Below are 27474 nucleotides of genomic sequence, written 5' to 3' on the forward strand. Positions count from 1 at the left end.
ATTTTTTTTCTGTCATTTTTTTGGGGGAAAGGGAGTTGTTACTGGGAGTTGGAGTTAAGTTGAAGGTTGGTGAATGACTTGCATGACAATTTCTGTTTGAAGGAAAGAAGTTCTTCTTAAAGCACTCAGTTCTTTTTCTATTGCAAACATATCCTGAGAAATTAAGTGAGCTAGGAAACTTTCCAACAGAGATCTGGAGTTTGAGTGCTACGGTTCGAGTTCTAGTTCCACTATCTTTAAGGTGAACCCTAACATGGGCACATTTTCTAAGTGCTACCTCAATTTCCCTTTCTGCAAGATGGGAATAATAATAGCATTGTCATCACAGGGTTCTTGTGAAGATCAAAGGAGACAATATTCGTAAAGTACTCAGCATGGTGTCTAGCATGTGATAAGCGTTCCACAAATATTAGTGCCACTGTTTTTTTATACATTTTTTGCCCAAATTTACTATGAGAACTGTGGGTACGAAATACAAAAATAAGGAGGAAGGCTAAGAGGCACACAGTGTGCAATTGTTTATGTTATAGAATTGTCATGAGACTTTTGCATTTATTATTCAATTCTTCAGTAAACTCTGTGAGTAGAAACCAAGGTTCTGAGAAGACACCAAACAGTAAGTGATGGAGGTAGAAGGGAGCAAATAGGAACAAGGTCCTTTAACCTAAATCTAGTACTCTTTCTTCTATGGTGCACCTTCTGTCATAGTTGCAAGACAGAGCTGTTAAAGTTAATAATGGTTGCTGATTTTTTTCTGCTTACTGTTTTTCATAGGTACGGAATTCTGATGTCCCCTAGATGATAACTAACACTGGCCATTCTTCACTCCTCTAATATTTATTTTGTGTAAATATAAGACAACTGGCCATACCGTCACTGCGTGAAGCAAAGGAGGAAAAAATTTCACAAAGAAAGATGTTAGTTCAGTTAGGAAAACAAAACAAATCACCCCAGTTATTTTAACAGACAAAATATTATATAGGAAATTGGTTTAACAGTCATTGGAGAACTGAAAAGGCAAATAGGGACACAGACGTAATATAGAGAAAGTAAATGTAGGAAGCAGCTTTCACCTCTAGGACTGGGAGAAACACAAGGCAGAATCTGGGGTCATTAGAACCCAGAAGTTGGAATAGGAGCCCCTCGGAACCCAGGAAGAGGTGCTGGCAGGATGGTGTTGGTGTTTCTGAGGGGGTGTAAGGAGGCTGCTTCTGAAAGGGTGAAAAGACAACTGCATATTGGAACCTAGGTGGGCTGCCAGAGTGAAGATGTGTTCTTGGGGTGATGCTGCTGGGACAAGAAGCAGACAGGAATGAACTGGTCCCTCCTCCCCTCTCAGGCCTTGTCATTTTTCTCTAGCGCCCCCTATCGGCAGAGCCTCAATAGCAAGCCGCTGGCAAAGTGGAAAGTGGCCAAGTCCCCAGCTCCAGCATCACAGGTAGGTTTGGAACTGAGAGGCAGTCACTTAATAACCAGCACAGATGTATGCACATATTGTTACAGTTAATTGCCATTAATATATGTATGTTATGGGCTGAATTGTGTCCCCCCAAACTGATATATTGAAACCCTAAGTTCTGGTAACCTAGAATATAACTGTATTTGGAGATAGGCCTTTAAAGAGGTCATTAAGTTAAAAGGGGGCTGTTAACGTGGGTCCTAATCCGTTATGACTGGTGGCCTTATAAGAAGAGGCAATCAGGACACAGACAACACAGGTTAAGGGACAACCATGGAAGGACACAGCAAAAAAGGTGGCCATACACAAGCCAAGGAGAGAAGCCTCAGAATGAAACTAAGCTGACTGACACCTCGACCTGGGACTTTTAGCCTCCAGAACTGTAAGAAAATAAACTTCTGTTGTCTAAGCCACCCAGTCAGTAGTACTTTGCTGTGGTAGCCCTAGCCCACTAATACAGTGTGCTACAGAAGAAGCAATTATTTTATACTGGATGTCTTCTAGACTCCACTATATCCAATTGGACCTCATGTTTTGATATACTAATTTTATTATATATGATCTCAACTCTCTAGCCCCTGTCTGTCCCCAGTCCCACTGGATTAGGTCCTTATCATGTCCCATTTGAATTATTCCCAATTGATTTCCCTGCCTCCAGTTTTCTTACCCTCAGTTTGTCCTATCTGCCAACACAGAATAATCCCTATTACTCCACTGCTTAAGACTCTTAACTAACTTCCTACAACCTGTAGAATAATGTCCAAACTCTGTGCGTGAACTACAAGCTGCCTCCTCTCCTTCCATTCTGCCCACTTCCTGTGTCAGGTCTCTTCTGCTAAAATTGCTCAGAGCCCTTGTCTTAATATCATACATAGCAAGGTGGTTGGGGGGCAGGGGCTTGGAGTTTGGACCTAAAGAAAAGCAAAATGTGTATAAAATGAGAGAATTATCACAATCAATCAGGTCTATGATGAGCTCCACCCAGCATTCTGTTTCTGGTAGAGGAACTAAAAGTTGAGAGACAGAAGGACATTCAGAGAGCTGGCCAATCTTCCAGGTGTCTCATAAAAACCTACCAAGGGACTAGAAACATACAGACCTACTAGGAGCAGGTTAATAAGTTATTAATAACAATAATCTACTTAATTAAGTAGGTTATTAATCAGGGGTTAATTCAGAAAGGGAAGAGGAGAAGAGGAATAATAGAGGTCCCATTCATGAGGCACCTACTGTGTTAAGCAGTCACTCTGTTAAGCACTCTCTATATGTTACATTTACCATGTAAACCTCAAATGAACACCCTAAGGTACTTTTATCTCCATATTACAGAACACGCTCAAGATCGCCGAGGTAGGAAAACTGCCTTCAAGCCCAGATTTATTAGAGTTTAAAGCCTATGATCTTTTTACTGTATCAAGCTGCTTCAGCTATTACTGAACATAGAGTGTTATTTGTTTCTATAATTGGTCTGGTTATTTAAGCAATAGAGTTTTGTTTTCAGAAAATAAGACCCTCATTGTCAATTCACCACATCAGCTAGTAAAGCAGCTCTTTGTATAAAAAGCAAAATTAACTTATATTTAACAGCAACCCATTACAGCTGCCAGAGCCATTGTCTCTGTAGCTCAGAAGGTCTATTGCAGGTGCCTAGAGTTTGCAAATCCTATACAACAGCGTAATAATGCATTCTGTCTTTCAAAGGGTAAAGACCTAGGATTGAAAGTGGTTCACTGGGGAGACTGATGAAGACTTCTTGACTAGAGGAAGGATTGTCATGCTGGTAAGTATAAGAAGAAACCATTAGAAATATTATTTCTTGATTGGTTGCTACTCATGTAAGTTGGTAAATATTTTGAGTTTCCTCTTTGTGAGGAGAGAATAGTTGGGGCACAGAACAAGACGGCTGTTTCTTTGATTTGTTAAATGCATCTGTGTCTTGAGCAGAAAGATGGGTAGAAAATGTGTAACTAATAAGAATGTTGAGCATAATGAATCATGATAAATTGTAAATCTACTGACAATTTCAGCTCTGTGCACATGTTCAAAGAGGTTTTACCTTCAAGAAATAGTCAGTGATATTCAAGCTAAGAGGATACTGCTGATTGAGAAACACTGAAGATAAATTCCTGATACTACTAAGGTGAGAGTATTCTTTACTTTTGTTCTAATTGTGTATGGTATTTAAATAAGAAATATTCTGGAAGCTTTGCTTAGCTGTTTCAGAAAAGGTTCAATTCTTATGAAAAGCAGTCTTTCTTACATATAATCTTTCTTGTAATATTATATGTGCAAAGTATGTAGCACAGTGCTTGTCACAGGTGTATGTAGTTCAGCTTTCTTTTCCTTATTGAAACTCTAGCTGTTCAGACTTTTGTTCCATGATCCAGACACCACCTGGGTGTAACTACCTAAACTGTAATCACCTCAGGGGAAACAATAGCTTCTAGAATGCTGTTATTTCTTTCATTAACCAAAACCTATACCTGCAACTAAAGTAGATGTTCTAACCCATGTTAAATTTATATTTTCTTCATTAAAATAAGATGGAAGTTCAACAGGTTTTGCCATTTTATACCTGCAGTGGTCTAAGTCTAATTATTTCAGTGCAGATAAGAAAAAAAGGTGCTCTTACCAACTGGATGAAATTACAGTAAAATGGCCAGAAAAATGATGTATATTTAGATCCCAAGAGAGTAATCAATTTACACTCTGAAGCATGAAATCTGATTGCCCTTTTCTCTAATGCGAAACACCATGTACAACAATTTATTGACCATAAAACTACTCATCCATTTGGTGCCATGATTTCTCTGTGCGATTTTCAAAGAAAGGATTGGTATGAAATTGATCACCTAGTTGCTTCAGATGGAGAAAGCCCAACCACATTTTTTAGCTCTGCTTAGAAGGAGGACCTCCGTAAAATGGTAATGGGATTCTGCATTTCACTTTCATAATTTATGTCCAAATAAAAGTAGTAATTTTTTAGGCCTCCAGAATCACTAAGTTATCTTCTCCCATATTCTTTTTTCTTCCCTGTATTGTAAAGACAGACGTTTTCCTTCCAGCCTTTCAAGCTTATTATTGCAACTGCCCTTCCTTCCAAAGACCTTTGGATTCTGGAAACAATGAGCTCAGTTATATTACTTTAAAGATAGTAGGTTTCTAAATAATGTCAAATTCATTCCCTATGGATCAATTTATATTCAACTAATGCTCATATTACAAAAATTGATGGACGAAATGTTCAGTAAACTTTTCAAAGAGGTTGAAGTAAGGTGTTTGGGTCATATACGAATAAACATTTTTGTAAAAACTCCCAAATTTTCCATAATTTGAATTTGAATAGAGGTATTTTTCACTTTCAGTCACATAGCATGTCAATGCTTTGTATTATTCAAAAACTGGTATGCATAAAATAAGAAGTTTAAGTTTCAAAATGTTTTGAAATTTGGGAATTCATTTCCTCTTTCAAAAAAATTATAAAGCCATTGAGTTTATCTTAAGTGCCATTTTCCACTTTATCTGAAAGTCATTTTTACATTTGCCTTTAAATTTATTTCCATTTGAAAATGGAACATATCACCTGAGTCTGCAGTCACTGACAGTTGGAAAGAAACAATAACTGTTTCTAGAGCAAAAAGTTTTAGTCACAGTCTGAGGAGGAAAGGATATTTTGTTTAATGTCAAGGGATTCTTTTAATGACAGAACTTCTCTAAATCAAGGACCATGAGAATATAATAATTTTTAATTTTAATAATTTAATTTTAATAATTATGAGTTTCTTTGAGTATGTTCAACCTAGCACAAAAGCCTTGCTAAATAATCAGCTCTCACCTCTCTTTTACAAGGATCTTTCTTTGATTATACAAAAGCCAAATTTAGTAGTTCTCTGCACTCCAGATAATTTTTCCTTATAATAGGAACTGTCGATTATAATCACTTTACATAGGTTTTAGTGTGTCACCAAGAACGATAGTATGAAGCTTCTAATTAGATGTGTAAATGGAAAAAAGGCAGGTTTAGTCAAATAAGAGTGTTGGACTTTACCTACAATTTGAAAGAGGCTGTTTTATACTGTTTCTAGTGTTCTGGTAACTAATAGTAAAAATCAAGAAATTTTATGAGTCTTATAATTTTTCAAAATTAATTTTTCAAAATGTTATAATGTTTCCAGAGCAAGTTGTATTAATGAGCTATCCAGTTCCTTGTTACACAAAGTATGGTCCATGAACCCCTCTGGTGTTATCTGGGGGTTTGTTAGAAATGCAGAATCTCAGATCTGTTGAATCAGAATATGCATCTTTAATGAGTCTCCCAGGTGTTGCATAAGCATATTAACATTTGAGAAGCAGCAAACTAGTTAACAATGATACTCAGAAGGGCTAAAAACTGTTTATTACAGAGTTTCCCAGTTTATGTGCTGAGGCAGGCTGCTGTGCGGCAAATAGTTTGCAGGTGCACTGAAGTAACAACTCCCTTGGCCCTCAGAGCAGGTGGGTGGGGACTGACGCAGCCAGAACCCCCCAGAGCAGCCCCTACAGTTGCAGGTGACCTTGTCCATTAACCCCAGTGTGTCATACAGATATCATCATTTGCTGTGTGCGCTGCTACATGAAAAAAGTAACAGAATGCTGCTCTGATTAATTAGATTTAATGGGGGAATATTTTATAGGAAGGATTAGAGGTGGAAAGTATAGAGAAGTAGGAAATCAATGCTCTTGGGCACAGACAAATCAAAAGCGAGGAAGCCAGGATGGACTGGAGATTTGCGTCAGTTCTCCACCTCCTTGCATTGTTAAATAAGCAGAACTTATACAACAGCCAAATGATGTTGGAAGCATAGCTCCTGCCTGGCAGATTTTTTTTCATAGTTCTTGCTTTAAGGTAAACCAGCATAGTCAAAAACATGCATAGGGCCTTCCCTGGTGGCACAGTGGTTGAGAGGCCGCCTGCCGATGCAGGGGACACGGGTTCGTGCCCTGGTCTGGGAGGATCCCACATGCCGCGGAGCGGCTGGGCCCGTGAGCTATGGCCGCTGAGCCTGCGCATCCGGAGCCTGTGCTCTGCAGCGGGAGAGGCTACAACAGTGAGAGGCCCGCGTACCGCAAAAAAAAAAAAAAAAAAAAAAAAAGCATAAAATTGTTCACCAGTAAACCCTTGGCAATGGCAACGGAAGGACCACGGAATAATAATAGAATATAGGCCAAATTAGAAAAACATTTCTCTAAGCCATATTTGTCAAGTGCTTTGAAGAGAGTAGCTTAGAAGTTGATATAAGAACCCAACTCCATAGCGATTGTTATTGCTATGGCATTGTGCTTTAGTGAATTTTTCAGTTAATATTTTAACTCTCATTCCTTAATATGGGTCTGCCTTTTTCAATTAATGGATTTATTTTTAAGTTTAATGGGACAAAACTAAAGAACTCCACAGTCTTAGCTTCTCTCTTGGGGCAAAGCAATGGCTTCCAATTGCCTTCTCTTGCTATAGTTTCCCTCTTTCAAACCCATCATCCACATTAACATCAGAGAGAATGTTTGAGAATACAAATCCTTTAATGTCACTTTTCTGCTTACACAGCTCCAATAGTGTGGCATCACTTTCTGGAGAGTTCAAATTCTTTCTTTTAACACTCACGTTCCTTTAGGACTTCTTAAGTCTCAGCTTCCTTTGCTATCCCACGCCCATCAGCATTCCAGCCACATCAAGCAGCTGTAGTTCCCCAAACATGCGGTGCTTTATAACGCCTTGTGTCTTTGCACCTGCTGACTCTCCGACTGTAATGCTGTCCTCCTCCTTTGTTCGCTTGGCTAAGCCTTTCTCATCCTTGAGGCTTCAGCTCCAGTGCCACCTCCCCACCTTGGAAAGTCCTCTTCTCTTCTTCCCTTCTAGTGAGTTGTTCCCATGGAACCCTGTGTATGTCTTGATCATGGAATTTCTCACGGGACTTTTTCATCCAGACCAGCCTTGTGTGTGTACAGCTGTATGGTTACACACAACCCTGCTCTCTGGAGGGCCCTGTACTTTACCTAATGTTCTGGTACGGCCATTTTGAAATTCCTATTAATTTCACCTGTGAATTTGTGTTTCGAAGTGAAGTCTCATGGGACAATGGAACATACCCCTGAGCAGAGGAGAACGATGCAGTATCTGTGTCAGCCATTCCTTAAACTGCCCCATTCACATAAAACATTTGCAATGCTTTACATCTACTACTGAGTAAGCAGTGGTATCTACAAGCCCAAGAGGGCGTGCTTTCTAGAACTCGCTTTGAAGACAGAAAAAAGGCAGTGATGTTCTAAGAAAGAAGAATGAGCAAGGAATCCTATCATCCTTTCCCACGCTTATCAATTCCCTGTGTTAGCCACCCACTTATAATGAAAATGATAGCATGGGAGAAAGGGAAAGGCAGGGCAACCCATAGTTCCTTCACTTTCAGCCCTTCCTTATTCACCAGGAAGCTAAAGTTAGAGAGCACATGCATATCAAGAAGCTTTACATTTTAGTGTTGATGGTACTTTTATGCTGATTTTTGAATAAGAGGTTTCATACTTTCATTTTTCAGTTGACCCTGCAAATCATATAGCTGACCCAATTATAATCTCTGCTTTCCTTGTCTGTGTACCATATTAGATTAGGGGTTTCTTGAAGGCAGGGAAAATGTTTTTCACCTTGGTATCCTTAGTGCTTACATAAAGCTGCCTCTCAAAAAATGAATTTCAAAAGGCAACTGCAGCTAATTTTAATGTTTCCAGAAAGGGGAGACAACATAAGCAGCTCTTTTTCCTGCTTAGAATGTGCACCTAACCAAGTATATTTTGTCTTGAATGTGCCAATATGGAGTAGGGAGAATAAAACCAAATCCCCAATCAGTTGGTGCTGGTTTTGTGCACCTGCTCTGTCTGTGTTAAGTGTGTTAGGGAGAGTCACATATCTAGGAGTCATTCGTGAGGTCTGGCTGCTTATGCCCAGAAACGGATAAATGGTGCAGGTGGCTAATGCTCACAGGAGACATGTACATTGTGGCATCAGAGGGGCTGGGAGATATGCCTCAGATGCCACGCCAAAGTGGATGTTTATATAGATAAATAAAAGTACTATTCCTACATGGGCAACTCAAGGTGAGGTAGAAGGGTCCTAATACATGGACTGAGCTCAGCCGCAAGGCCAGGCTGTGGCCTGGGTCCCTAGATTCCTATCAAACAGGTATCGTCTGGAGAGTTTGTGTGCATGGACCTGCGCCCTGGTCACTAGAGAAACTGGGAATCAGCAGCAGAATTCCAAGCCCCAGGGAAGGACAACTCAAAGGACAAGGCAGGACCCCAGTCTTGGAAGGCCGTGGAGTCAAGGAAGGTTCCCAGAACAAGACCTCAGAACGGACCAGAGCAGGAGACTGACCCACAACCAAGGCCAAGGATGGAATGGGTAACCAACAAACAGGGACCCTGGTGGGTTCAGACACTTCGTTGGGGAGTGACACAGAACCTGTGGGCATCGGTGAGTCCAGCTAAGAAGGTGACCGAGAGGCCAAAGAAATTATTTCAAGGAATGGAGAGGAAGACTGCAGGGAAGATGCACAAAACTTAGATAGGAAACGTATAATTTTGTTGAAGAAATAAGACAAATACGTTGGAAACAAAATAGAATTGAACTCAGCATAACACATTAAAGCCCAATAATGGAGCTCACTTTTTAAGTAGTATGGAAGTCAAAGTAGGTTGGAGAAGTGAGTGAAGGCTTCCTGGAGGAGGTGGCATGAGATTTGAATATTCAAGGAGGAGAGACTCAGTCCAGGCAGGAAGACTATAATGAACCCACAGAAAGCTGCAAATGGAAGTGATCTCCATAAAGGGTCTGTGCCTGGGAGTACGGAATACAGGGGAGCGTAGTATGTAGGCTGTGTGATGCTCCCCCGTATAAGGCCATGTCCTAAGCCTCAGAACCTGTGAATGTTAACTTATATGGCAAAGGGAACAGCAGATGAGATCAAATTATGAGGTGGTGCGATTATCTGTGTGAGCTGAGGGCAATCATAGCGTCCCTTATAAGAGGGACGCAGGCCAAGTCAGCGTCAGAAGAGACAGAAGCAGAGATTGGAGTGATGTGCTTTGAAGATGGAGGAAGCAACTTCAAACAAAGGAATACAGCTGGCCACTAAAAGCTGAAAAGGGCAAGGAAACAGATTTCCCCCTCAGAGCCTCCGGAGGGAACCCACCCGTCCCCGGAGGCACCATGTTGACTTTAGCACAGTCAGACTGAGTTTTTACTTCTGACCTCCAAACTGTAAGAGAATATATTTGTTGTTTTAATCCACTAAGAGTGCAGTAATCTGTTACAGCAGCAACTGGAAGCTCATAGAGGCACTAAGGATCGTGGACTAAGCTGCAGAGCGCTTTGTGATTGCAGCGGCTGTGCCAGTAAAAACCAAAGGCAGCCAAGTGCATGTGATGGAACTTTGCTGAGAACTGCTTCCCTCCTCAGTGCTCTGCACAGATCACAGCGGGGGCTTCAACCTCAGCCCAGTCAGCCCACAGCATGGCAGCTGGAGCCCGCAGGTGCCGACAGGTTTGGGATCGGTCGGGGTGCCAGCAGGTTGGTTCAGGGTGAGCTCTCTCTTCCCGGCTTGCAGACAGCTGCCTTGTCACTGTGGCCTCACGTGGCTTTTCCTCTTTGTGTGCGTGGAGAGAGACGTCTCTGGCATCTCTTCTTTATGGACACCAGTCCTATCAGATCCAGACCCCACCCTTATGATCTCACTGAGCTTTAATCCTCCTTAAAAAGGCTGTCTCCAAATATAGGCACATTGGGGGGTTAGAGCTTCAACAGATGAATTTGGGGGGAGGGGGGCACACAATTCAGTCCACCTCAGATAGTGACAATCAGGGTAGCACCATCTTTTACTTTGAGGGTCTGGGACCTCATATCTGTTATTGTGATGAAGACCATATCAGGAAGCATTATGAAAAATACTTTGAGAACACCTTTTAATATTCATGCATTCTTTCCTAATGCCACATTCTGCCCAAGAATTCACCCGTCTGGCCTAAGAAAGAGAAAGAGACCACAATGCATCCTGTCACCTTTTCCTCATCACCTTTGTGAAATGCTAATTACAGCAAGTACAATAGGAGAAATATTATCTTTTTGTAAAAACCATACAGCTGAGGGCCGGCTGTCAGGATATAATTATACAAACAGGAATTGGTCTCAAGCAGGATGTGATGGTTACCATCCCAGCTACATAAAGTGCCGAGGGAGCTCCTCTAATTACCACCGACTGGAGGTTTAGTCTTATATCTCTTTCCAATAACGTCAGCAGCAGCAGTGACAGGCTGCACCTTCCAACATCACACTCCTTCATTAGTTTGCTCTGACTCACCCTCCTCACATCCTACCACCCAATAAACCTTGCATCGAGTGATTTATCTTTCCAAGTACTGGATAGCACTTAAGCCACTGCCTTTTTCTTTCCTTATTTCCTACCCAATAATTATCAAGTGTCTCCTCTGTGCAAGGACATTCATGTGTGCTATTTTATTCAGCCTCACTGTAACCCGACTAAGTAGACATCATCCCTCTATAAATGAGTAAAGTGGGCATCCAGAGGGATGGAAGGGGAAGGGAAGAGGGAGAGAGGGCTGGAGGAAGGAGGAGAGGGGAGAAATCTGTAGGAGGGGTAGCAGCAGCACAGTCAGCTGAGCTTCATCTCTGCCATCCCTCAGAGTCAACATGGTCCTTGACATTCCCCAGAGATGTTAAGCCCAGAGACTGATTTTGTGGGAATGAATTGTAATAGGAACTTATACAACCTGCTTGATGAGAAATGGTTAGACTAGCTGTCCAGACACAGCAACACTGTAGAGCAATTCTATAAATAAGCTCTGGCTTCTATGCCTAATGAGAGCTTACAGTCGGCCTAAAGGAAAATGTACACTGTCTTTGCTGTAGATTTCCTTTGTCCCAAATGCATGAGAAGAGACTTTTTTTTTTTTTTTTTTTTTTTTTTTTTTTTTGCCTTTCTCCTATACACTTCTCTCCATCCAAGTTGAGAAAGGTCTTTAAATCTGTCCACAGGCCAGCCAGTTCCCTATACCCAGCCTCCACCATGTTCAGGACCAAAAAGGACAGTCATGTCCCATCCATGCCACCACGGGGGGAAACAAGCCCCTCCCCCAGCTGCCCTTTCTCTAGGACTACAGCCTTGATCTTTCGGAAGACAGGCCATGGCCTGGCTCTACTTACTTTCTTTCTCTCTGTGTCCTCTGAGCTGGGCCACGTGGGCTTGGTGCCACAGAACAAGCCAATAAATACTGTCCCGCTTCTATTTTTCTATGAGAAAAAGTGATGGTGATCATTGTTATGGACTGAATGTTTCTGTCCTCCCAAAACTCGTATGTTGAAAACCTACCCTGTGATGGTATCAGGAGGTGATGGTATTCGGAGGTGGGGCTTTGGGAAGGTAATTAGGGTTAGATGAGGTCATGAGGGTGTAGTATCATGAATGGGGTTAGTGTCCCTATATGAGTTATGAGAGAGCTGCTTTCCCTCTCTGTTCTGTGCCACGTGAGGACACAATGATAAGTTGACTGTCTGTAACCCAGAAGAGGGCTCTTAACCAGAGCCTGACCATGCTGGCAGCCTGGTCTTGGACTTCTAGCCTATAGTACTGTGGGAAATAAATGTCTAGTGTTTACAAGCTACCTAATCTATGGTGTTTTTGCTATAGCATCCTGAGAAGACTAAGCAATCACTGATACACAACTTTTGTGAGACTTTTAGAGGTATGGTTGTGTTTATAGAAGATTTTTAAGTCATCAGACAAGTATCTGGTGTAAAAAAAATGATTTGACCAGGGCCTATCTTAATTTAGGGCATTGAAGACAAGGGGAATCTGGTGGTTAGGGTCCCAATCTGTCCTCAGGCTGATTGCGTTTATTCTTGTCTCCAGTGCTCAAAAAAGTGCAAGTGGTATGATTTCCAGTCTCTAAACTCAGGGATTAAAAAATATCTATTTCTATTCATTTATTTTCTATAAATCAAATGAACTATAAATTTAAGCAAACACCTAACCAAACTGTCAGGAAATTCACCTCAGGTAATATTGGGACTGGCTCCCTCTTCAGGTCTGATAAGAATCTGGAAGCTTACCGGGTCTCCAGAAAACATCTCTATTTTCTATCTGCCTTTCTGGGGTCTTCATTCTTCAAACCATCATGGATGCCGTGACATCTACATTGCTTAAACCCACAGTGGTCCCTCCAAGTCCTAAAACTTGAAGTCAGGTCACATGGGAGGTCCAGAAATGTTTGCAGAGGCTGGAAATCCCCCCTCCCAAGGTGCCCCATCATCATCTCTGATGTGTTGCCACCACTTGGGCACAGAGGTGGGTGCAGGTATACCCCCTGCCCTCAGACCTCTCTCCCTTTCTCACCAGAGAGAAATCTCTTTTCTTTCCTTTCTCGTTCTCTCCTTTCTCTCAAAGAGCTTATTCAATTCCTGTATTTCCCCTTCCCGTCTACCCCAAACATTCTGCATTATTGCTTCATTGGGCTTAGGTCTAAAAGAAACTCAAAGGTCATTGACTTCAGACTACAAGTTTGAAGTGATTCACGTTATATCGTCTGGATGTAGTGGCTAAACAGCTCTGGGCTTGTGAGTGTGCCTGGAGAGGTTTAATTAGGTTTAATACAACATAGGCATTATTGAAGCCATAGCTTCTCTCCCCAACCCTGCCAAGAAACTAATGATGTGCCTGATGGGCAAGGGTGGAATGCACTGGTCCTATCAACCGATGTGCCTTTCGGTTTTATTCCCTCCCTTTCTGGATACCTGCCATATACACTACCTAATACAGAAAGGTCTCTCACATACATGTTTTACCCCGTGGTCCTCCTACCCTGAGGAGACTGATATGAGCCATGAGTGGAACCTAACCCAAGGCCAGCCAGTCTCTGATATGGCCTCAGGAAAGTGCTCTGACCAGTAAGGGCACCCTGAATGGATGATGGGCGACCAGGCATAGATCCTCTGCCTTACCAAATCTGAGTTCAGAGACAGAGAGAAAATTGTTGAGAATGGGGAGAATGGCAGAAGAAGAGCTGGAAGGCGATGTGACAGGAATGGAGAAAGAACAGTAGATCTGTGGTGCTGGCCTAGTGACAGGACACCTGGGGGCTAGAACTGTGCTCTCACCTAAAAGATCTTCCAGCTCCTCTTTTTCTGAACAGCCTGGCTACACGTGGTTCCTGTTTTCCTTCCTTCTCCACATATCCCTTCCACACACTCTGACCCTCTGACTAAACCCGAGCTTCTCTCTGGTGCTTGCAACCTAAGAGAGGCTCACTCACATTTATTTAAAGTAAAACTCCCAAGGCTTAAGTATTAGGGCAGTCAAAGCGCAGTAAACAATGAGTCACTGATGAATAACCATCTCAAAGGGCAGCAAATAACAGGTGATTTTTATTCTGAAGTTTGAAGATTAAGAAGCCCTCTCTAGGGCTTCCCTGGTGGCGCAGTGGTTGAGAGTCCTCCTGCCGATGCAGGGGACATGGGTTCTTGCCCCGGTCCGGAAGATCCCACATGCCACGGAGCGGCTGGGCCCGTGAGCCATGGCCGCTGAGCCTGTGCGTCGGGAGCCCGTGCTCCGAAAAAAGAGATTTTAAAAGGCTATAAAAAGGATATTAAAAGTCCTAGAGAAATAGTCGCTGATGAAAACATCTCAAAACCTATTAAACCTCTCCCCCTGCTCCTACTCCTCTGGAGTTTTCCTCTTTCTCTCTCTGTGTTCCTCTGCTTTCCTTATATTTTCTTTCCCTGCTTCCTGTCCCCCTTCTACCGTTTATCTTCCTTTGTGTGACTCCCTTGGTTTCTCTCTGCCTCTTCCCATTCCTTTCCTCTCTGGTCTCTCCCTTCTGTGTGCATGTCTCTCCCCTACCCGCTTTAATACCTCTCATTCCCTTACTCTTCCTTTTACCCTCTTCCCTCTCTGGTTGCCTTTCCCCCCCTCACTTTCCTCACTACCACTCTTTAAAGACTGCAAGTGGAAAGGAAATATATTTATTGGGATTTCTTGTGCTTATTGCATTTTGTGTTCTGTTATCTTTATTTACTTGCAGATGATTTGAGCATTTTATTTTTGATTAATGAAAAGAAATACCGGAACAATCTACTTTTGCATGTGTCCCTCAGACTGTTTTCTCCAGTATTGTGTGGCCTTGGCAGAAAAGAAAGGCTCTCCAAACCCGGGACTTTGCATAGAAGTTTACCAGGGAAATGATAGATTCTCTGATCAGTTTCTATTTGAAAGACTTAAAAAACAACAACAACGACAACAACAGCTCCCTGGTGTTCAAGTTGAAAAGAGAAGAGAAAGAGGCAATCAATTTTACTAAATTAGATTATTAATCCAGAAGGTACAGAACTCTTAGTACAGTGAAAATAGCAACTTTAGCTTTATTATATAGACATGAACCCTCTTGGTGTTACCCTGGAGCTGATATTCATCTTCCTACTAGATTAGTCTTTTAATCTTTCCATGTTGCACATTTCCTTTGTGAATCTGAAAGTTGCAGAGTACATCCTACTCTTCATAGGCTCAGGCCAAAGCCCTAATCATAAGTCTTACCATCCTGTCAAATGATGATGATTCCTGGTGACATTAATGTCACCAGAGAAAGTTATCCAGTGTTTGTTAAGCATGATGTTAATTGCTCTTGTTTGTATCCAAGAGCATCGTCACCTGCCACCTAGTGTCTTAATAAAAAACTGCAGTATATGATGCATTCAGCCAAGGTTCTCCCTGAACTCCCCGTTGGACTCCCCAGGGTTTAGCTTCAAACGCTTCTGGATGGCAGGCAGCTCACTCTATGAGAGGCTACTAGACCTGACTTCTCCACTCTGAACAGCAGAAGCCCACCTGTCACAGTCGGGTAGGGTCCCTGTGGGCTATATGTGAGAATATTCAAAGGCGTGTTCTGACTCAGAACTTCATGGGAGAGTCGGGGATGGCTGAGAATGGCTGAAACATACCATGGCATGAAAAGTATTCAAAGTACATACAGTTCATGTAATAGTGTTACTGCAACAATAATTGTATGTAACCATTACAACGATATTTTACTTTAACATTTCACAAATATTTAAGCGTTTACTACAAGCTGGGCACTGGGAACAAGGCAGGGAGTGTCAGACAAGGATCCTGCCCTTGTAAAGCTTATGTTCTATGGAGGAAGATGGGTAACAAACAACCAAGATAAGTCCACATTAGGATATATATATAAGGGAAATAAACAGGGTCACCAATTAAACTTACTGGACAGCTTTGTTTAAGGTGGTCAGGGAAAACCTACCCCAGAAAGTGGCATTTGAATGAGGCTCACATACTGAGAATATGCCAAGTGTAAAAGTGGCTGGGGAAAGTCGTTCCAGGCAGAGGGAACAGCAAGTACAAAGGCCTGGAAGAAGAAAGGGGCCTGGCATGTCCAAGGGCCAGAGAAAAGGACAACGTAGATGAAGTGTGATGAATGAAGTAGAGTGACGTTTGCTCTCTAAACATTGCCAATTCAGGACAGGAAAAGAAGTAAAATTGCCCTCTGAGATTTAAATTTTGAAATCAGTACATGATGGATTATATATTTATTGGTACACTTTTTGTTTCCAAGAGACAGAAATCTGAATCAAACCAAATTAAGAGAAAACAAAGTGGGTGGGGGAGGGTTTTACTGGTTTATGTAATCAGAAAGGACACAGGTGAAAGGGGGTGCTGGAACCATTGATTCTCTGTCCCCAGCTTCTCTTTCTCTACTTCTATTTGCATGTTGGTTTCAGTCTCTCCTACCACTAGGCTAGAACCATGGATGCTGACAGCTCTGAGCTCACATACAGCGTCCTAATCAAGCAACAAACATTGCTTCTTTCCTCCCAACTCAATTTGAAAAACTCAGGGAAGGACTCTGATTACCCTGACTTTGTACTCACTCCTTGAACCAATCCCTGTAGCTAGGGAAGTGAGGAACTATGGCCCAGATAGCCAGTGTCCTGTGCCCGTCCCTGTGGCCAGTTACTACAAATGGAGAGGGAGTCTGTGGTAACACGGGTATAGCCCCTGGGATATCAATATCACTCTAATTTGTCTATCAGAAATGAGAAAAAAGATATGCTACATCATATTAAGGCTGGAATGTCAGTAAGGTATTTCTTTAGGTTAAATAGTAAAAGGAAGACAAAGAGGTATTGAGTGACATTAATACTACCCAAAGAAAGAATGTGTTCTTCTGAGTCTTGTTTAGCCATTAAAATACAGAAGAAAAAAAAAAAAAAAAAGTCCTGGAGGTGAACCCTGGCAGTTCTCACCTAAATGATGTCTGGGGGAAGAGAGTCCTGGCCAATGGCCCCTATGGTGTGGTATATTGTTGAATCAGCCACTGTCTCTGAGCTAGTCCCTCTGTGGCCCATCCCCTTTTAATTCAACATGATCACTGAGTTTCTGATATTAATTTGAAGTACATCCTCACTGAAGAACTTAAGAACATTTAACATAGCCAGGAATACTCTTAGTTCTTTTCCCCATGAGATTTTTTCTTCTTTCATGATCCAGGTTCTGTTGATGTGCCTGTGTCCCACACCGGCTCAGTTGGGATTTTGCTTCCTTTTAATATCCTTAACAAGCATATCTAAGTCTCTGCATCAACTGCTGCTGTTAGCTCACATAGAATTTGGTATCCTTTTTGCTAAAAAGACTTTACTTCTCTCTAAAGCGTTCTACAAAATGCTCTCCGGCTAGCTACTGGTTATGGGAAAATATCTTCTCCTTTGATTTGTATGACACTGCAGTTCAGGGGTGTGTGTGTGTGTGTGTGTGTGTGTCCCTCTGGCTACCTGCCTTGTCTTCGGCATGATCAGCAGGGAGTGTCAGACAACCCACTTTTTGGAGAAAGTTCTATATTCCATTGTTTTTGACATAAAAAGTAACGTTTAACCACTGGAAATAGGTCCAATCTTGGACAAAATTATGAATGACAAAGATTGAATGAAAAATATTAAACACCATTCTAGACTGCATAGTGTTTCTTTTATTTTCCCTGTGTATTCACTCACTGACTAATGTTTATTGAGCATTTTGGGGGGGGGAGTGCATTGGGTCTTTGTTGCTGTGCACGGGCTTTCTCTAGTTGTGGCGAGCGGGGGCTACTCTTTGTTGCGGTGCGCGGGCTTCTCATTTGCAGTGGCTTCTCTTGCTGTGTAGCACAGGCTCTAGGTGTGTGGGCTTCAGCAGTTGTGGTGTGCAGGCTCAGTAGTTGTGGCTCGCGGCTGTAGAGCGCAGGCTCAGTAGTTGTGGTGCACGGGCCTAGTTGCTCCACGACATGTGGGATCTTCCCGTATCGGGACTCGAATCCCTGTCCCCTGCATTGGCAGGCGGATTCTTAACCACTGCACCACCAGGGAAGCCCCAGGGCAGTATCATTTTACAAACTATATATATATATATGCATGTATATGTGTTTGTATATGTCTGTAATGATCTGTAATGGAGTCACACAGATACCCATAAAGCAGTGGTTCTCAATCCTGACAGCACATGTGAATCATCTGGGGAGCTTTTAAAAAACCATACCACCCTTGACCCCACCTGAGATTCTGATTTAATGGATCTGGGGCCCCAGCATCAGTATGATCCTAATAGGCAACCAACTGCCCCAAGGAGAGTGGTACAGAGAATTGAGGAAGAGCTCTGGAGTTAGATAAACCTGAATTTGAACCCTATTTCACTATCTATTGGCTTCGTCATTTTTGGTCTATTATTTAACTTCTCTGTGTTTTAGTTTTTCGTCTGTACAATAAGAATAACACCTATTTCGTGGAGTTATCCTTAGGATTAGGGATAAGATGTGCCCAGTGCCCTGTGCAATAAATGTTGATGGAATGGCTGAGAGCCAGGATGAGGGGCTAAGACAGAAGGAAGGGGCTGGAGGAAGAGAGAAGCCAGAGCAGAGAAGAGAGGCAGGAAAGGGCCCTACAGAGCAAACTGAGACCTGCCTCCACCTTTTAAAGATGTGTTTCCTGCTTCTCACATTTTTCTTGAAATCCAGCTAACAGCAAGAGGTTGGCTCAAAAAAAGTGTGAAATTTCACCCTGATGAAGCCCTACAGTGTGGAAAACCTTGATACTCCCAATCACCCTTCTCTTTTGTTTGACTTTGACTTGGGAATGCTTACAGCACCTGTGCACAACTTGAAACCTGGTTCTTGGGGTTTGATGCCAACATCACACCACCCTAGTGGTCCTCAAGATGCCAGCCCCGTAGCATCAGTATCATGTGGAAATTTATTAGAAATGTGAAACTTTGGGGCCCTTCCCCAGACCTACTGAATCAGAGAATGGGGAAGGGGCCCGGCAAACTCTTTTACAAGCTCCCCAGATGATTTCGATGCTAAAATTTGAGACCCACTGTACTGAAGTATTATGACAGGTGCCCTCAGCAATAAAAACAGTTAGCAGTAAGTCAAAGCCACAGCACTTTTCATTTCATCCACTATTGTGTCATGTTAAATAAACTCCTAAGTCTTGTCTTCTTGGCTCAGTAAATTTAATAAATGAGGGGATATCCAAATAATTTAATTTTCCTTCAGAAAGAAATACAAAATCATCTTCTAGACTTCAGTTGCTAAAGCCCTCAGACAACACTTAAAATTACAAATTTCTAGTATATTTACTGTGTATGAATGTGTGTTCTTTCATATATTTAAATATGTATTTAATTGTTTATTCACCTTTGCAAAGAGTTCCTTTCACAATCACTTTTCTAGATGTCACAGGTTACTCTGCTGCTCTTCCCAATTAGGTGTGTTCTTCCAGTCAGGTTGGTCTGTCACTGGTGAGCCTGATTTCCAGCCACAATGCCCTTCACAGCACAAGGAGAGACCCCCAGTACAGGATGTAAAAGTTTGGATTCTGGAATCAGCCAGGCATAGGTGTGATTATGTGTATATTATCAGAGACATTAAACTTGTATTTTGGAGTAAATTACTTATCTCTGAGACCCTTATTTCCTTATCAATTGAAATGGGGTCAATAATCCTACCTGTGCCTACCTTATGGGGTTTTTGCAGAACATGTTAAATACTCAGTAAATGCTACCTGTTGGTATTGTGACTTCCAGAAGTCTCTTAATGATGATGTGAAGTACTTGTCGATTTTTGAAGTAAGGAGACACAAGTGAATAATAGGATTTTTGTGGGATTTGTGATAAAGCATTCAAAGCAGTGCTTTTTGAAACTTAGCATATGTATGAATCACCCAAGGTTCTGTTTAAAATGCAGACATTGGTTGATCCAGTATGTCTGAGGTGGGGTCTGACATCCTGCATTTCCAACAAGCTCCCAGGGGACACCGATGCTACTTGTCCCAGTTTAAAGCCCTGGGCTTATGCCCTGGAACGTGTTGAATACTCAATAAACATTAGCTATTGGTACTGGGACTTCCAGAAGGCTTGTGCTTTTAATAACAATTTGAAATACTTGCAGGGACTTCCCTGGCAGTCCAGTGGTTAAGACTCCGCTCTTCCACTGCAGGGGGCACGGGTTTGATCCCTGGTTGAGGAACTAAGATCCCATATGTCAGGTGGCGTAGCCAAAAAAAAAAAAATAATGTATGAAGTACTTGCAGAATTTTGAAGTAGGTAGACATTATGTAAAATCTGTATCTTTCAAAACTAGGAGATTACAAGATCTGGCTGTTCTTAATTGCTTTATTTTGGTAAAAAAAAAAAAAAAAGAAAGAAAAGAAAGTGAGGTGAGGAGAATATTTTTCCTCTTTATAATGAGCTGCTTCCCACCCCAATCAGAGGACTTTTCCTCAGGTGCTTCCTCTTCCCCTCTACCTGAAATGCCCTCCCTTCTCTTTTTTCCCACTCAAATCCTAACCTGATCTCAACCTCCAGCTCTTAGGAGAAATCAAGCTCTCAGCACATGAATGTTTTACTGTACAACTTTGCGTGGTGTGATTCCAAAATAATAATATTGGGTTGGCCAAAAAATGCCTTCGGTTTTTAAGTAAAAATCAAAGACACATTTTTCATTTTCTCCAAGAACTTTATTGAACAATGTATTCACCCTTTTGTTCCACTACCTTCTGCCATTTTTCAGGCAACGTCATAATTCCATCTTTCCAAAACTTTTTATCTTTTTGAGCAAAGAACTGTTCAAGGTGCCTTTTACAGTCTTCCAGGGAATTGAAATTTTTTCCGTTAAGAGAATTTTATAAAGACCAAAATAAATGGAAATCCGAAGGTGCAGTGTCTGGTGAATACGGCAAATGAATCAGAACTTCCCAGCCAAGCTGTAACAGTTTTTGCCTGGTCATCAAAGAAACATGCGGTCTTGTGTTATCCTCATGGGAGATTACACGTTTTCTGTTGACTAATTCTGGATGCTTTTCGTAGAGTGTTGCTTTCAGTTGGTCTAATTGGGAGCAGTAATTGTTGGAATTAATGGTTTGGTTTTCCGGAAGGAGCTCATAATAGAGGACTCCCAATCCCACCATGTACACAACATCACCTTCTTTGGATGAAGACCGGCTTTTGGTGTGGTCGGTGGTGGTTCATTTCGCCTGCCCCATGATCTCTTCTGTTCCCCGTTATTGTACAATATCCACTTTTCATCGCCCGTCAAAATTTGTTTTAAAAACAGAACGTTTTCGTTACGTTTAAATAGAGAATCGCATGAGAAATTTGATCAAGAAGGTTTTTTCCACCTAATATACGTGGAACCCAAACATCAAAGCGGTGAACATAACCAAACTGGTGCAAATGACTTTCAATGCTTGATTTCAATATTTTGAGTATGTCGGCTGTCTCCCGCGTGGTATAACGTTGATTGCTCTCAATGAATGTCTCGATTTGATCACTATCAACTTCAACTGGTCTGCCCAGCCGTGGAGCATCATCCAGCAAGATATCTCCAGCATGAAACTTTGCCAACCACTTTTGACACATTCAATCAGTAACAGCACCTTCTCTATACACTGCACAGATCGTTTTTTGTGTTTTGGTTGCATTTTTACCTTTCTTGAAATAATAAAGCATATATACTGAACATGTTGCTTTTTTCTTCCATCTTCAATATTAAAATGGCTACAAAAATTTACCAATTTTGATGTCTTTCTTTTTTTTTTTTTAATGTTACGTGGGCCTCTCACTGTTGTGGCCTCTCCCGTTGCAGAGCACAGGCTCCGGACGCGCAGGCTCAGTGGCCACGGCTCACGGGCCCAGTCGCTTCGCGGCATGTGGGATCCTCCTGGCCTGGGGCATGAACCCGTGTCCCCTGCATCGGCAGGCGGACTCTCAACCACTGCGCCACCAGGGAAGCCCCTGATGTCTTTTTTAGAATGCATGCTGATATGACAGCTGTCATATATAATCTAATAAAATTGTTTCAAATGAAGTTAAAGACAACTAAGTGCTACTAGAGCCATCTTACGGAAAAAACCGAATGAACCTTTTGGCCAACCCAATATCACATTTTAAGTAAAACCACAAGCACCAATATACTTGACAATCAATGCTGCCATTCTTACCATTGAAAGAGACTATGGGTTTATGATGATGCTGACATCGCTTAGAACAGTTTTGGAACTTGTTTTATTTTTTTCGAATTGTCTCTATTAGTATGCGCTAGGCTGTGTTACATGGCAAAAATATTCTAATATCTCATTAACTTAATACTATAAAAGTTTATTTCTCAGTCAAGCCATAGCCCAAAGCAGGTCTGGGGCCTTCCCTGGAGACTTTCTGCTCCAAATACTGATTTAGGAGTTAAGGCTCCTTCCATGGTGAGTTTCTGGCGCCTTAGAATGCTTGGCTACAGGCTGAGGGAGAGGAACATGGGACAGTTGCACAGGAGATCTATGATCAGGACCAGAAGGGCTCCCACAGTCCACTGGTCAAAACCCAATCAGGTGGCCCCCAGCTAACTGCACGCAGGATCTCCCAAATCTCTGTGCCCAGATAAAGGAAACGGTATGGGTGAGCGTCTGCCAGGTTCTGCCACATAGCCAGTGTCATTTTACAAGCTGGGCTGGACGATCAGCTGCACTGTGTTAAAGAGCTTTCCAGCCAGTGTCTGAGACACAGGCACATGCAGTGATTAGTTATAGGTGTGTGGAGATACCGTACACTTCAGGTCTCAGGGTGGCTGCACAGAGATTGTGGCAGCAGAGGGAGCTCCCAAGATCTCCACATCTGGTCATAAACAGCCTCATCCATTTTATCTAGGGTGCCATGCAAATAGCATTTCGTAGTTTGGGGGGAAAAAAGGCACTACTATTTGGTCATACCTAGTTATTGACCAAAAGCCATTTTATCTGACTTAGCCACTCTTTTGGCTCTTCTCCAGAATCAAATTTATCTCCCAGATATCTTCCCAATTAGAGAAACTCAAGCTAGAGTGCTATATACCCTGAAAGTAGTTCTAAGAGGAGTTCAAAAAATATTTTAATTACTAGTGAAATCACCAGGATAAATGTCCAAGTCATGAGGGGGCTGCTTTGAATGGGATAGCCTTCATTTTTATGTATGAAGTAGTGTGTTTGCTAAAATAGCAGTGTGCAAGTTGACTCCATCCTGCCTGGGATATTTCTCCTCCTCTCCCTCCCCTCCCCCTTTCCCTCCCCCCCCTTCTCCTCTCCCCCGCTTTCTTTCTTTTTTTTTTCTTCTTTATTTCAGGTATGTTACAGGCCAGCTGTTCTTCCCCTTGTAGCCTCCCGCTAGTAAACAGCTTGCTGCTAGACCCCTGATAGGTGCCCAGGGAAAAGTTATTGGTTGATTAATTTGCTCTGTAGACAGGTTCATAAAACAAAGTAGGCTTAAGAGATCTTTTAAGGTGAAAAGTTTTTTAAATTCCCTCCCAGATATAATTATTTAATCTCAGAATCATTTATTTGGAAGGATTTCAATCCTCTTTAATGATCATAGACATATTTTAATATATGTCATTCATTTTATGTACATTATCTTTCTTTCTAAACTGTTTCAAACATAAAAATTCCAGAAAATATTATTTTAAAAGTATCACTAACCTTAAATTATTAAATGATACAGATCTTATTGAATTATTAAATGTTACAGATCCTATTCCAGTAAGGATACAGTATCCTTACTGGAATGCCATCATCTCTCCCTCACCAGACACAGCTACTATCCTAAATTTGGTGATTATTATTCACATACCTATATTATTTCTTAGTGCATATGTACATATACAGAAATAATTTTAATAATATTTTACAGGTTAGAACATTTTATAAATGGTATTATTTTCTTCCTGTATCTGACAACTGCCAATTTTTTTTTTTTTTTGTGCCTAACATTATGCTTCTGAGATATGTGGGTTTTTTATTTTTGGCTGTGTTGGGTCTTCATTGCTGCGCGTGGGCTTTCTCTAGTTGTGGTGAGTGGGGGCTACTCTTCGTTGCGGCGTGAGGGCTTCTCATTGCAGTGGCTTCTCTTTTTGCGGAACATAGGCTCTAGGCACACAGGCTTCAGTAGTTGTGGCGTGTGGGCTCAGTAGTTGTGGCGTGTGGGCTCAGTAGTTGTGGCTCACGGGCTATAGAGTGCAGTCTCAGTAGTTGTGGCACACAACTGCTCTGCAGCATGTGGGATCTTCCCGGGCCAGGGATTGAACCAGTGTCCCCTGCATTGGCAGGCAGATTCTTAACCGCTGTGCCACCAGGAAAGTCCCGGTATGTGTTGTTATGTGCATCTCTAATCCATTTGTCTTAACTGCCGTATAGTATTCAATACCACACGAAAATGTATTCATCTATTCTACTGTGTTAGTGTATTTCTAGGTTCTTCCCAATATTTTTGTTTTTACAAGAAAAGCTTTTGTTTTTACAAGAAAAGCTCCTTGTAAATGCCTCCTTGGGTGTGTTTCCAGAACAAACCCATAGGAGTGGGATTGATGGCTTTACAAGGTTTTGCTGTTAACTTTACAAGGTCATGCCAAATTGTCTTCCAGGCGTGCTGGGCTAGTTTTCACCCCATAGTCAAAGAGAATGCTCCTTCACTGGGTATCATCAGACTCAAGCTGGTGGTTGTAAGATAATTTTTTAAATTTGCATTTTGCTGTTAAGTGCCAAGGCTGAGCACTTTGTCATATGTCTAACATATGTAGTATTTTTGTGTGTGTGAAGGGCACATTCATGACTTTTGTCCATTTTTCCATTGGGTTATCTGTCTTTATTTTCTTCATTTATGGGAGTACTTTATGTATTCTGATATGAATCCTTTGTCAATTATCTATTAAAATATCTTCCCCCAATCTGGGCTGGTCTTTTCACTTTGTTCATGGTGTCTTTTCTTGCACAGAATTTTAAAATTTTAACGTAATCAAATGTATCAAAATCTTTATAGTTTTGGCTTACGTGATTTTCTTTAATATTTTCTTCCCTACATTGAGATCATGAATATTCTCCAAGATTCTTAGTTTTGCTTTATACATTTAGATCTTTAATCAATCTGGAAACAATTTAACTTTGTATATGGTATAAAGAGATCAAATTTTGTGTGTATGTATAATTTTTCCATATGAATAGCCAATTATTGTAGGACCATTTATCAATTAGCGTATGCATTTTCCATTGATTTGTAATGCCACCACTGTCATATATCAAATTCCCAAATATGTGTAGGCCTCTTTCTGACTCTCTATTCTGTTCCACTGGTCACTATGTCCTTCAATGTGTCACGCCACACTGCCTTAACTATTATAGTTTTATAGTAAGTTTTGATGTCTGGTAGAGTGACTATTCCATCTGGTCTTCTCTTTCAAAGTTGTTTAAGCTATTCCTAGCCCTTTACTTTTATGCAAACTTTAGAATCAGCTTGTCAAGTTCAACAAAAATCCCAGTTGAGGTTGTCATTTGAATTGCATTAGAAGAGATGAATTGGAAGAGGACTGACAGCTTTACAATATTGAGTCTTTCTATCCTTGAACCTGGTTTCCTCTCTCCCTTTATTTAAGTCTTTTCAAATGTCTTTCAATGAAATTTCATACTTTTTTTTTTTACAATTGAACATCTTTTGTTAGTTTTAATAGTAGGCACCTTATATTTTAAATTATGTTAATTACATTTTCTGTTTAAATCCTCACAGTGCTATGAGTTAGATATTTTCTTTTCTATTTTATAACTAAGAAAAGTAAGGTTCAGAAAGATTAAGCAACTCATCACATGTCATTGGTGGCAAGTGACAGGAATGGGATACAAAATAAGTGCTGTCTGACCCCCAATCCAGTGCTCTTCGCCTCCAGTCCATACTGTCTTGTGATGAGTGTCTTCAATGATAACATTTTTTAATTAAAAACTTCGTTTTCAAAAGCACAAAGTAGCAATAATAAAATCATTTATCTCTCTGGGGAAAACATCAAGAACAGTGCTTCTCAAACTTCAATGTCTACACAGATAACCTTGAAATCCTGTTAAATGTACCTCTCGATCTAGTAGGTCTAGAGTAGAGTCTGAGAGTCTTCTTTTCCAAGGAGCTCCTTTATTTAGGCATCCACAAATATCTTTCAATGAAATGTTATACCTTTCTTCGTAATTACCAATTTTTTGTTAGGTTTAATACTAAGCTCTTTACATCTTTTATTATTACTGCTCGTGTTATCTACATTTTCTGTTTAAATCCTTATAATGCTATGAGTTAGACATTTTATAACTAAGAAAACTAAGCCTGAAAAGATTAAGTAACTCGCCAGTTGTCATACGTAGTAAATGACCAGTAACACCCAAGGAGCTCACTTTGAGAACCACAGCTCTATAGTTTTCTCTGGAAAGTGACCCTCTAATTAACAATGATTAAAGTGGTAATTCCACCAGATGGCAGCAGAAGTTCATTATTTTACCAGGACTGACTTTCCACTTCCCTCTTGATCGTTATTGGTAGATGCCTGACTTGTTAGATTGTTTCAAGCAGAGGAATCAGGTTCCCTTCACCCTGTGGTTCTGTGATATCCTACCTACCATAGCGCTTCGCTGTGGACAGTGGAGTTTCAGCAAGAGCACCCAGCTGGGCTAGGGTATCACGACCACAGCTTCTCCCGAAAAGCTTATTTCAAGGGGCTTATACATGAGAATGAAAAATGGTTTTCTATCAGTTGCTTTTCCATCATAGGAAGTTCAACTTAAACACTTAACCAAGAATGAGAGGCATGATTTGAAATGTTTGGCAGGATATGAGAGGAGGAAATGATTCATTCGTTATGGCGGAAGGGAAAACTGTTCAGGCAGATAAACCTGAAGTAGAGTCCAAAGATTCAGGGAAAATCCAAGGACCATTAGCTTCATGACAGAGCCCAGGCCTAGCTTGTACTGAGGGTCCTCAGGCCATTCCTCTTACTCAGTTCTTTTTCTCTTCTTCTTCTGAAAAAAAAAAATTTTTTTTTTTTAAATCATGGAATGGAATCCTAATGTTCCCACCCTGAGCTTGGTAAGGTGAAAACAGCCTCATTAAGAAGGAGAATGGACTCCTGACTTGTAGCTGCTCACGAGAATAAGCCTGTGCACTGGGGAGGCCCCAGTGTCAGCCTCAGTGTACCCTGAGCAGGCTCAAGTATGTGGTGGTTTAGGTCAGTCCCATCTCCTCATCTCTCCTTGTTCTACAGTTACCACCTCTCCCACCAATGCAGTCAGCATGCATCTTTCAGAGCGCACTGCCCCCGTCTTTCAGATTGCTTCATCAGCGGGGCAAATGGGCACTGCAGAGAATGAAGCAAACAGAAAAGGGTAGTTTGAGGCTGTGCTTGGCCGAGATTAGCACTGACTGAGAAAGTAACCTGCTCCACTGCTCCAGAAGCTAGGCAGGCCAGGGAGCCTAAGAGGATCGTGGTTACGAGATTTTCAGTGACCCTATTAGTTAAGGGTTGCTGCTTCAAGGTTTTGCTGGGACAGAGAGCTCAGAGAACAGGTTTCATGCCACTGGGGCCCAGAAAATGGAAGCTCAGAGAGGTCAGGGCCACTG

The 27474-nt window shown here is 41.5% G+C and overlaps 2 long non-coding RNA genes across 2 annotated transcripts in view; both read left to right on the forward strand.

The window, feature by feature from the left end:
- Positions 1–1382, forward strand: part of LOC137221514 (uncharacterized) — a 276726-nt gene extending 275344 nt beyond the window's left edge. The window contains exon 3 of the long non-coding RNA XR_010942048.1: positions 1360–1382. This is a non-coding gene — a long non-coding RNA (uncharacterized lncRNA). The remainder of the gene's footprint in view (positions 1–1359) is intronic.
- Positions 1383–3207: 1825 nt separating this feature from the next.
- Positions 3208–27474, forward strand: part of LOC137221513 (uncharacterized) — a 60363-nt gene continuing 36096 nt past the window's right edge. The window contains exons 1-2 of the long non-coding RNA XR_010942047.1: positions 3208–3239; positions 3487–3599. This is a non-coding gene — a long non-coding RNA (uncharacterized lncRNA). The remainder of the gene's footprint in view (positions 3240–3486; positions 3600–27474) is intronic.

This window comes from Pseudorca crassidens, chromosome 3 (genome assembly GCF_039906515.1).
Source record: "Pseudorca crassidens isolate mPseCra1 chromosome 3, mPseCra1.hap1, whole genome shotgun sequence".
Classification (NCBI taxonomy): Eukaryota; Metazoa; Chordata; class Mammalia; order Artiodactyla; family Delphinidae; genus Pseudorca; species Pseudorca crassidens.